The sequence below is a fragment of the Jaculus jaculus genome, chromosome 15, assembly GCF_020740685.1.
Source record: "Jaculus jaculus isolate mJacJac1 chromosome 15, mJacJac1.mat.Y.cur, whole genome shotgun sequence".
In the NCBI taxonomy this organism is placed as follows: Eukaryota; Metazoa; Chordata; class Mammalia; order Rodentia; family Dipodidae; genus Jaculus; species Jaculus jaculus.
Window position 1 is genome coordinate 9,834,811 of NC_059116.1, and position 11,902 is coordinate 9,846,712.

The following is an 11,902-nucleotide window of genomic DNA, read 5'->3' on the forward strand; positions in this document are numbered from 1 at the left end:
TCCTTTCAAAGCCTCCTTTGCTATTTCCTATTGGTTGTTGTAGAGCTTTCAAACAAATTTGCCACCTAGGCACATTTCTCAGAACCTGGGCTGAAGCTTCGTTTATCAGTTTCAAATTCACTTTTTTTTTTCCATTTTCATTTTATTTATTTATTTATTTTGGGGGGGTGGTGGTGGCCATGCCTGAGCCTTTACCCACTGCAAAAGAACTCCAGACACGTGTTCCACCTCGTGCCTCTGGCTTTATGTAGGTACTGGGGAATGGAACCTGTGTCTGTAGGCTTCACAGGCAAAAGTTTTGACAGCTAAAACACCTCTCCAGTAGTCAAACTGTCTTTTTTATTTTGTGGGGGGTGTTGGGAGGATTCATTTACCTGTACTTATCCGTTTGTTCTTGGATTCACAGCCTAGAAATTAAAGGCTGAGTAACTTGTAAATATACAAACTGACTTACCACAGTTCTGGAACACCATCTTACAAGTGCCCTGGGTGAGGCTCCTGTGAAAGAGACTGTGGAGAGTTCCCTTTCTCTTCAAGTGAGAAAACAAGTGCAGGAGGTGTGTATAGATCAGGAGGCAGCCCTCATTGGACCTGGACTCTGCCTTCACTTTGATACTGGATCTTTGGTGTTCCAGAACTGTGGTAAGTCAGTTTGTATATTTACAAGTTACTCAGTTTATGGTATTTTTGTCATAACTACACAAAGAGACTACAGATACTGATATTACATCATCTGTTGGTGTCTAACTCAGAAACATATCATGAATGTCCTGACCAGATATCTGGATTTATGAGCCATTTCCATCCCCTCTTTTTTTTTCATACCCACTTCAAATAATTTTTGGCACAGCCTGCATAGCAATCTAAATTCTTTTAAACATTCCCTAACACTAATAAGAGATACTAAAGCCAGGCATATAGCCCATTACATCTGACCAAAACTTACTTGGTAACCTTTATTTCAGGACTATCATTTATATGACCTATTTTGTTTTTATTTATTTTTTATTTTTTAATTTTTATTAGCATTTTCCATGATTATAAAAAAATCCCATGTATATGACCTATTTTGAACTGTGAGGACACACGTGCACTTTTAGAGGGAACATTGTTTTAATTTAGAAGAGAACACTGAATGGCAGTGAAAAGTCAACGGAGAGCTCATATCAGGTAGGTCAGATAGTATGGGGACTGACATATGGATAGAATACATGTAGATCGAGGTAATGCAATCAATGACAGTTTAAGACCCAGAACCAGGAAGAAACTCGACTTGTACAAAGATATCGCATTTAAAACGTTTAGTAAGCAGGTAGGTGATGCTACTATTGAACAGGATAAACAAACAGGAGGAGATAAAATAAGAGAGAAAAAGACAAAGTCACAACTACTGCTTTTACCACTAGGTTAAAGCATCAGGTTCCTGTTAACATCCTATTGGAGAGTACATGGAGGGTATTTAACATGGTCTTTTCAACTTTAGAAGAGGCAACTGGGCTCAAGGTTCTAACCTGGAAGTTAACAATAGATCCAAGAACTCGAATGTCTATTGTACAATGTTGTGGGAGAGGGAGCAGAAAAAAATTATAAGAGCCACAGGTCAGAAGGGCATAGCCAGAGGCAGACCCCCATGCCAATGGCTGACTTCTGCTCTTACAGAGCATAACACACAGACCCATGGGGAATACCAGCAACCCCGCTGAGGTGGGCCCTGAGTGGATTGGGAGCAGGGAGGAGGAAAATGATGGTACGGATATATGATGTGTATTCTTAATAAAAAAAAAGCATATTTGAAAGAACAGCATATTGAAAAACACATAAAAGTGTTGGTCAAAAACTAAACTGATAGTTTTTATTTTATTTTCTCCCCTGAACAAGTGAGTATAAAAGAACAACAGCAATTTTTACTGCAAGTAAAAAAAAAAAAAAAAGACTTATGACTTACATCCTTAAAAACCACAATTTTTGTATAAAAAAATACTCTGTTGATGTCAACCAAATTTTATATTACAATCACCATGTAAAAGAGACCCTGGAGAACTTCCTTTCTCTTCATGTGAGGCAATAGCTATGTGGAGGTGCTCATAAACCAGGAATCAGCTCTCACTTGACCAGGACCAGTCAGTCTCCCCACTATAATAGCATCCTCCACCATGCTGAGTTGTGAACCCTCCTGTGTTATGTTCTGACAATGAATTGTCTTGCCCAAACTATATTTTACTGAAAACAAAATGCCTTATGTGGATGCCGAGCGAGGAACACACGGAGAAGAGACATCTCAATGAATCCAGAGCAGCATGATACCGGCTCATAGAACACGATGTGACCAGAAGAGTTTTATTCTTTCCTATTTTCCCACAGGTTGAGGCTAGGCAATGGCTGAGAGGAGATCACTGTGTTCACTGACATTCCTCTGTAGCGAAGACATAGCCACTATCGGAGAAGATCTGGGGTTAGTAGTGAAAGAGGAAACTCTATTTGGGAAACAAGAAGCTATTACAAACCAGAGTGATGTGTGCATTTGAAATCAACAGCACAACGTGTCTCTCTCAGGAGAGTGCCATGGAGTCAGCAATGATAGGCGCGGTGCAGTTTGCACATCAGATTTACAGTGTTTATGTACTGCTCCTGCAGTCAGTGCCTCCGAATGTGGCTTATCAGCTCGAAGCAGGAGGCTGGTGAATACACAGAATTGTTATTATTTTTCGTGTGTTTTGGTCCAAGGTTCAAGTTGGGGGAGAAAGATTTCTGATTGGCATATAAGGTTTTTCCTTTTTAATTTTTCCCCATACTGGCAATGCTCTTCTTGCCAGGGGAAAGCCACGGGTAGGTTCGAGCTTTGACACAGTGTTGCAGTGGTGTGTGTGAGGGAGGCAATACGGATTCATCTGTATCCCAAGAATGCGATCTTCTCCTTGAGATATCTGGAACATCAGTAATAAGAAAATGGATGATAAACCCTGACCAAGTGGTACTGGGAAGATAGGGGGGTGACACGTCAGCAGGGTCTTTGTCCTCGTGATAGAGCCCATATTTTAAGTTTGTGTGTAGATAAGAAGAGAGGAAATGGTGTGATTTTCCTGTTTTATTTTGCTTATATTCTACCTTCACAAGCATATTTTCTCAAAAGTTTCCCAACAATACTAGAATGATTTAAAAAATAAAATAAAATAAAATAAAATAAAATAAAATAAAATAAAATAAAAAAGGCCAGAAATGGAGAAATCAAAGGCTGGGGACTCTGAGGAGTCAATGTTACAAGGAGGAAACAGCTATGGAGGTGGCTCTTTTGTGCTAAATGACCACGTACACGTTTCAAACATTGTGGCACAACTGTGATGACCATCACCTACTATACGCCTTACTTCTCTTGAGGTAGGCTTTCTCCTGACTCGTTAGCAAATGAGCAGACTCAGTCTATGAAACTTTAAGGGCAATTTTCATGAGATCACACACCAAAAAAATGAGCCACGAGAGAACTTCCGTTTCTTCGTTTTGCTTTGTCTTGGCTCCTGAATTCGTGGTTATATTTTAACTGACATGCCTTGTCAGTCACATCAGAGAGAATTCTAAAACTGAAAATAGCCAAACAAATCCACAACCCCCATCCATACATAACAACTAAGGAAGAAAGAGTTCGTGAGAGATTCAAAAAGGAATATCAGAGATGGGGACAAGTAACTGGAATTCCAGCACTAGGGCATAAAGGGGCCCGTAAGCTTTCTTGAAGCTTGCTAATATTTTCATCGGCTGGCAAAGGGAGCTTGGATGCTTCAGTTCACCACGTTTACTATATTTGCAGCCAATTACTTATTTAATTTGTCTCTGTGATTTTACCGTTTTCATCCAAAACAAGTGACTTTAAAAGCAGAGGTGGTTTGAATGTAAAATGCCCCCATAGACTCAGTAATTGAGTACTTAATTCTTGGTCGGTGGCACTGTTTGTGCTACTTTTAGGAGCAGAAACATGGCTGCAAGGAGTGTATCACTGGGAATGGACTGTGAGAGGTTACAGCCCAGTTAGCTCTATTTCCTGTCTGCTGATGTGGAGATGTGACAGTAACTGATTCTGCCATGCATTCTCTGCCATGAGACATTCCCTTGAACCTGTAAGCAAAAAAAATAAACCTGTTCTTTCCTTAAGCTTCTTCTGGTTGGATATCCTGGCCCCAATAATGAGCAGATGAGTGATAGACTAGGAACATTGATTATTATTCCAGGAAGGCTGTCAACAGGTTGGGAATGATTTTCTTTGAAAAGTAAATTATGTATTCTCAACGCTGTTTAGACATGGGTACCGATTTCTGTACACACACTTTAGTGAATAAGTTCTCTTTATGGTTCTTGGTAGCAGGTACTGAAGGAACCAGAAGCTGCTATTGCTCATCTGATCCAAGGAAGAATTGTGAAAAGAGTCACTCACTCTTGAGGGACAACTGAGTGAAATGTTGGCCAAATAAACATCTTCCATACAACAGTTAATGGTTACTATGGATAATGTTCTTAATATCCTTGCTTTACATAATTATTTTCATATCCAGTTGAACCCGTGAAGAAGTGAAATTTTTAATCATAAGATTAATATTTCGAAAAATAGACATTGTTCATCAAAGAAAGTGTTCTGTTAGTTCAACCCTTGTCAACTCTTCCAAAAGTAGAAGTTGAACTGTGAGAACCATCATCCACAACAGGTGTCCAGGGTGAAACTTGAAGGAGTTTTCCAATATGAAGCTATATAGAGATATTTTAAATCTTTATATTTTTTTATAATCATGGAAAATGCTAATAAAAATTTAAAAAAATAAAATAATAAAATAAAAATAAAATATTTGAAGAAAATAAAGTGACTCCTAACTATGAACTATGCCTGAGATCAATTGTTGAACCCTAATATTAACCCTGTCTTTATCCAGTACTAAAACAAATAAATAATATGTGGATAATATCATATCATGGAGGACACATGCAATTGTCCTTTTATATTGTTTATTGTTTGCCGAGCCCCACTGAATGGGGCCAAGTAGTTCCTGAGGGAAGGACCAGGCCTGCTGGTTCCTCCCTAGGGGTTGAAGGGATGATGAGTTTCGGCCAGGAGAAAAACCACACTGAGTTGGAAGTCTTTTAAAAGCAGGAACTCACTTTATTGTTATAGGCGGGTGTTTATATAATGTTGAGAATGAAGGCGGAGACATTAGGGTGGGGTGAGATGTAAGGGCCAATAGCATACCATGACCTCTGAGATGATTGGTTCTAAGCTTGCAAAAGCAGGGGACTCTAACTTCCTCGGTGGAAGTGACAGGCCAGAGGCCATTCCGCCCCCTGCTGAGTCACAGCTGGGTGAAGGCAGTTCCCCAAACTTTAGCTAGGGTCAGGCAGTTCCACTAGGCTTCACGTCCAGGCCTTTGAAGGCCCAACAATTGTTTGCCTTTAAATTTTATTTTCTGATATTCTATCATAATCTAAATGATGACTGCATAGATACAAAAAATTCTGAAGTGGGCTGGAGAGATGACTTAGTGGTTAAGGTGCTTGCTGGCAAAGCCAAAGGACCCAGATTCTATTCCCCAGTACCCAGGTAAAGCCAGATGCACAAGGTGGCACTGTGTCTGGAGTTTGTTTGCAGTGGCTAGAGGCCTTGGTGTGCCCATCCTCTCTCTCTTTTTCTTTCTCAGATAAACACATAAAAATACTAAAAATGGCATCTGAATATGTAAACATGCATGCACAAACCCATTTACTCTCTGCACACAAAAGAAGGAACCTAGGAGAAAGCTAGCTTTTTGTGGCAGTCTTGGGTAGAGACCCAAGGGGCTTTGAGCTCCTTGCCCTGGCACCAGAAACTCTTGGCAAACCTGTCTGATTGAAAGTTATCACCAGAGCCTCCTATCTATAACGGTATGTGGGTGGGCTGATCCAAATTGAGCTGACCTTCAGGTTCATGCTCCAAACTAACCAGCCAATCAGGTCTTGCCCTTACATAGCTGAAAAAGCTGTGCTCTTCCATCCCCTCCCTCTCCTTGAACCCTCCATGTGTGCATCTCCCTCGCCCCCACTCTCTCTGGTGGTTCTTACTCTGTAAGGCCTGAACATTTGTGAGTGGAATCTGTAACCCCATCCAGCCAGGGGTGGGAGAAAATTACATTGTTTCTTGATCTAAACTTTCCTGCTGGCTGTCCTTCATAGTTTGGGTTAAGGTCATATTAATTACATGGATGATCATTCTCTGATCTTTAAATCCACCACGTGCGTGCTCTTAACCCTCTTCATCACTCACGTCTCCTCTTACTCTCTTAGTCTCTTCTTTGACATCTGTCCCCTCATTTTTTCCATTGACCCTCACTCTTTGTCCTCCCCCCAAAGACACACGGCGCATACCACTACGTTACTCCTAGGTCTCCACACACACACTCCTAGATTTTGCTTTTCAGGTATTTACTGTTTTACCCTAATTTCTCTCTAAAATACCAGTTTCTCTCAAATTCATATACTTGCAGCTTTAGTCCACCTTTCCCCAAACCCTTTTTCTTCTGCTTTGATTCTTTCCCTCTTCACAAAGCACACAGCACGTGTGTTTTCTGCCATGTGTCTTTTCTTTTTCTGAAAATGTGTTTATTGATTTATTTGAGAGAGAGAAAGGGAGAGAGAGAGAGAGAGAGAGAGAGAGAGAGAGAGAGAGAGAGAGAGAATGGGCATGCCAGGACCTCCAGCCACTGCAAATGAACTCCAGATACATGTGCCACCTTGTGCATCTGGCTTGTGTGGGTCCCAGGGAATCGAACATATGTGTGTTGCCATGTGTGTGTTTGACGCCTCTCTACATATACTTCTGATTTCTACCTTCATGTGCCTACAACTCGGTCCCAGCCCTTTTCTAAAGATTCTCTCTAAAATAAACCTTAACTATATGATGTTTCCAGATGAGAGTGTGCTTCCTACATCCTACGTGTTTAATCTCCTTTCTGAGACTTCAGTCTCGTTTGAATAAACCCTACAATTTGTGACTTCCCCTTTAATAAACTTAATAATTCATAATTTATATGTCCTGAGTACATATTTATTAATTCCTTGTTAAAGACAGGACAGAACCTAAAACTTGGGATTCATAAATTCTGTGGGACCTTTATGAACTCTAAAATCTTGCTTCATGTTCACATCTTCACATACATACATATCCTTATAAACACAAAGATAAAGAGACATACATATTCTCTAATAACCTTGTTTATATTTTGCTTCAGCAAAGACCCATACCAACTGTCAAAATGTGGTTCCAATGAGTTTGTCTGAAAAATTTATCTTATGTAAGATGGTTCTGGTGGACTTTTGTAAAACATTTAGCTGAATTGTATGGATATTAGTAGCATTTATATATTCAATGTTTTTCTAAGACATCACATCTTCTAAAATAAGTGTTTTTGCTGACTGGTACATGTAGAGGAAAAGCAAAAATCCCAAGGCACTGCCTCACAGGTGAAGACTGGCTTCCTTAGCAGGTTTTACTGCTTAATCACAGTGGCATCAAGTGTACACAAGGAAGTAGGATACGTATGCTCAGACAATCATCACTTTGAGATAATATGCTCAGGAGAAGTGCTTCTGTTCTTTAATTCAGTCAGGAAAGGCAAACTGTACTTGAGATTTATTACTAAGATGATATCTTGCCTTGTTCTCTTTGAAAATTATAGTTCATGTTTCAAGTACATCACTGGGAAAGACTGACCTTTCTTCAGGCAAGAAGGCTCTTTTCCTTCCTGTTACCTTGACACAATACTGTTTATGCAGACAAATGTAGAAAACTGGGCTGTCTCCTTGAAGATTATAAATCTTGCCAGGAGGACTTTTTCTTTTTTCAGGTAAGCTCAACACACTGACCTTTTTATTTTATTTTATGCAAGAGAGAGAAAGAGAGAGAGAAAGAGAGAGAATTGGCAAATTGTCATGCCAAGGCCTCCAGTCACTACAACCAAACTCCAGACACATGTGCCACTTTGTGCACATATGTAACCATGCACGCTTGTGTGTCTGGCCTACAGGGGACCTTTAGAGTCAAACATGGGTCCTCCGCAGGCTTTGCAGTCAGGTACCTTAAATGCTAAGCCACCTCTCCGGCCCTAGGAGGACCTTTCTTTTGAATACCCCCTGAAGAGCAGTGCTTACCATCATGGCCAGCAATGCCTTTGGCAGCAACCTGATTTTTTCTATTTGGGTCGCAATACAAACAACAACCTGACTTTATCCTTATTTTTCCATGCCAAAAAAAGAACAATTAAAGAAATTAATTATGCCATATAAATTTTACCATAACATAATTTTATTTCACTAAAGTAGGATGATGGCATTCTTTATGCAAGCTCATCAGCTGGCTCAGGGTATGACCTATGTGGGACTAGAATGATTGTTCCCCAGGTCCCACATTAGCCAGATGCACAAGGGGGCGCACGTGTCTGGAGTTCATTTGCAGAGGCTGGAAGCCCTGGCGCGCCCATTCTCTCTCTCTCCCTCTATCTGTCTTTCTCTCTGTGTCTGTCGCTCTCAAATAAATAAATAAAAAATGAACAAAAAATATTTTAAAAAAGAACTTATAAAGGACACAGAATTATTTTGAGGTATGATTTGAAGGGAGTGTCAGTTCAGAATGGCCAGAAGGGCAGAGCAGAGCGGACCAGAGCAGTTCATATCATAGTTGGCCAGTAATGAGAAAAAAAAAAAAAATTAAGACTGGAAGAAGCAATAAGATATTGCCTACTAAGGAGAGCCCAGTGAGAAACTACCTCCATGTAGGTTCCATCTCCTATATGTAAACACTTTCCATCGTGTGCCATAGACATATCCCATCATTTGATTAATCCTTTGATTATGTTGAATGCTCATGGTGTAACTGGCTCTGGAAAGACACTTGCAAATATACCCCAAAGTGTGCTTTAATCATCTCCTAGACATTTCTTAGTTTAATTAAGTTGACAAAGTTAACCATCACCCATATGTAAATGAGGCACAGGAAAGGATTTAATCAATGAGAAATAGTGTTCACATTTTACTTAACTATTACTTAATCAATGACTAAAATAGCTTCTGTCACATCCTCTTTCTTTTCTAAGTTCATATTCTAGTGAAACATGCATCCTAAGATGGGGAGAAACGTCTGAACACTGTACATTTGGTCCATTTTCTAGAAACTGAAAGAAGTCAATGCTTAAAAAAAAAAAATTAACGTATCATCATAGAAAATGGAGAAACAAAATGATATCAAAATAGAATAGGGACTATTAGGAAAGAATTGACTCAGTGGAAAAGATATGTGGGGGCAAAATAAATAATGGGAGGAGGTAATGATCAAAATACTTTACATGCATTAAAATTTCCAGTAAAAAATTTAAATACAGAATCTGAAGTAAGATCTTGTTTAGGGCTTCAATTTCCCTCCTGTCTCGATTGCTCTTGGAACAGATGTTGTCTTTATTTGAGATGCAGCCACATTCAGCCTTCATCCCAGCAAAGTATTTCAGTTGTAAAGGATTTAAGAATAGACACGGAGGATGATTCAGAATAAACCTAGAAAGGGAGTCAGAATATAACAACCTCACTCTCATCCCCTGGTGGTTTTATTTCTGGGACATAGATTGTGGAAAACTCCAGATAGCAGGCCTCTGAACCATCTTTAAGGACATGCTGGCTTTATAGATGGCATACTTATATACTTTGAACATATGCTATTGTAACTACCTACAGACCTGCTTTGATATTTTATGTGACTTTCTTGTGTGGAGGCCAAAAGAAAGTAGGTCTGTAACAGAAGACCAGATAAATTGAGTAGCTTTGATTTTCCAAGAACTACCTCCCACTTGCTAGGAATTGCAGTGAAGCCTTCTGCCTTGTAGGAGCATGCATAAATTTTTCATGAGACATTGATAACAATAGCATTTGCCTGGGGATAAAGAAGGTGAAAGGAGTTTGAACAACAGCCAAGTTGTGTCTGATTTGTTGTGGCAAAGAGCGTCCCATCTCTTTCTCTGGTCACTTTAAATGAGAACTAAGCAGATTGCCACACTTAAAGCCTACAGCTGAAATAGCTCTTTGTGACACTACCCTTTATAAATTGAATTCATAATTAGACTTAATCTTTTCATAGATGGTAAAATTGCTTCGTGCTAAATGTGCCTCATAATTCCTTTTTCTTGCCAATAGGTGATATTAGCCTTAGTAAGAAATCTAAAACCACCATCATTTCTAATAAAGAGAAAGTCACAGCTTTCTTTTTAAGCTTCCATCCAGATCAGCAAAAATTGTCTTTAAGGACTGTACCTACACACTGAATTAACCAATACATTTGTCTCTGCATGCCTGACATTCCTAAAAGTTCATTTTCCAGTGGAAGGCCCAGGTGCATTGATGAATATTTACCATGACTGGTGCTGATGGAAGCTAGAATCCAAATGTTCTCAGTAATAAGCATTGTTTGAAGAACATAATACTAATGGTTCATGTTGAATTGTAATCCTGGCATGGTGACTCACACCTTTAATCCCAGCACTAGGGAGGCTGAGGCAGGAGGGTCTCAGCGAATTTAAAGCCATGCTGAGGCCAAAGAGTAGTCCAGGTCAGTCTGGGCCAGAGTGAGACCCTACCTCAAAAGCAAATAAGCAAACCAACAAAAATAATTGTACACCAAGATAAATCTTACGGTCTGTCTGTGTAACAGTGGCAGTTATTTGCTCCTTGCTGGGACAAAATACCTGGACAGAAACAGCTTATAGGAGGAAAAAGTTTATTTCAGGCTTACAGTTCTAGAGACAGTCTCATTATCAATTGGATCATATCTCCGTCTGTTAGCAGCAGGCAGTAACCGTGAAAGGAAGCTAGCTCTAGCTTTGAACAGCCCAAGGTCAGACCTCAGCAACACACCTCCTCCAGCAAGACTTCGCCTTCCAAAGGCTCCACCTGCTGGTGCTTAAGCACAAAGCTTAATTGTAAACACATGAGACTCCTGGGAGCATTTAGCATTTAAACAAACACACTCACTAAGTGCATCATTGATTGACAGATTAAAAAGTGGGAAGTGGGGGCTGGAGGAATGGTTTAGTGGTTAAGGAGCTCGGCTAGCCTGCAAAGCCAAAGGACCTCACTTCAATTCCCCAGGACCCACATTAGCCAGATGCCAAAAGGGACACACGAGTCTGGAGTTTGTTTGCAGTGGGTGGAGGCCCTGTCATACCCATTCTCTCTCTCTCTCCCTCTTTCTCTGTCAAAAATAAATAAATAAATATTTTGTAGAAAGTTGATTATCATCTAAACATAAGCTGCTATTTTATTCACATCTATACACATGTCCAGAGTAAACCTTAAATGAGTTTTTCAATATGAGAGTATACAAAGATATATAAAATATTTAAAGAAAAGTAAATGACTCCCAACTATGAAATATGCCTGAGATAAATTGTTGAACCATACTATTAAGCCTTTCTTTCTTTAACAGTATACAAATAATAAATGGATAATGTCATATCAAGGAGGACCCTTGCAATTGTCCCTTTATAATATTTGTTCTTTGCCTTTCAATGTATTCTCTGCTATTCTATCTATAATCTATCTATCTATATATATATATATATAATATGTATAATATATATACATATATATGTATGCATTAATATATTATACATATATTATATATATTGAATATGTGGACATGCATACACAAACACATTTATTCTCTGCATGTGCAAACGAAGGAGGATAGGCGAAAGCTAGCATTTTGGGGCAGTCTTGGTGATTGAGGCTCAAGAACAACCAGGAGGTACATGTCAGCTCATTGTCCTGGCAACAGAGTCGTTTGGCAAAAAAGACTGAGACCGATCCACAGTGTCCACTACTATCCATAGTCTACTGCCCTCCCTGGGGAGGT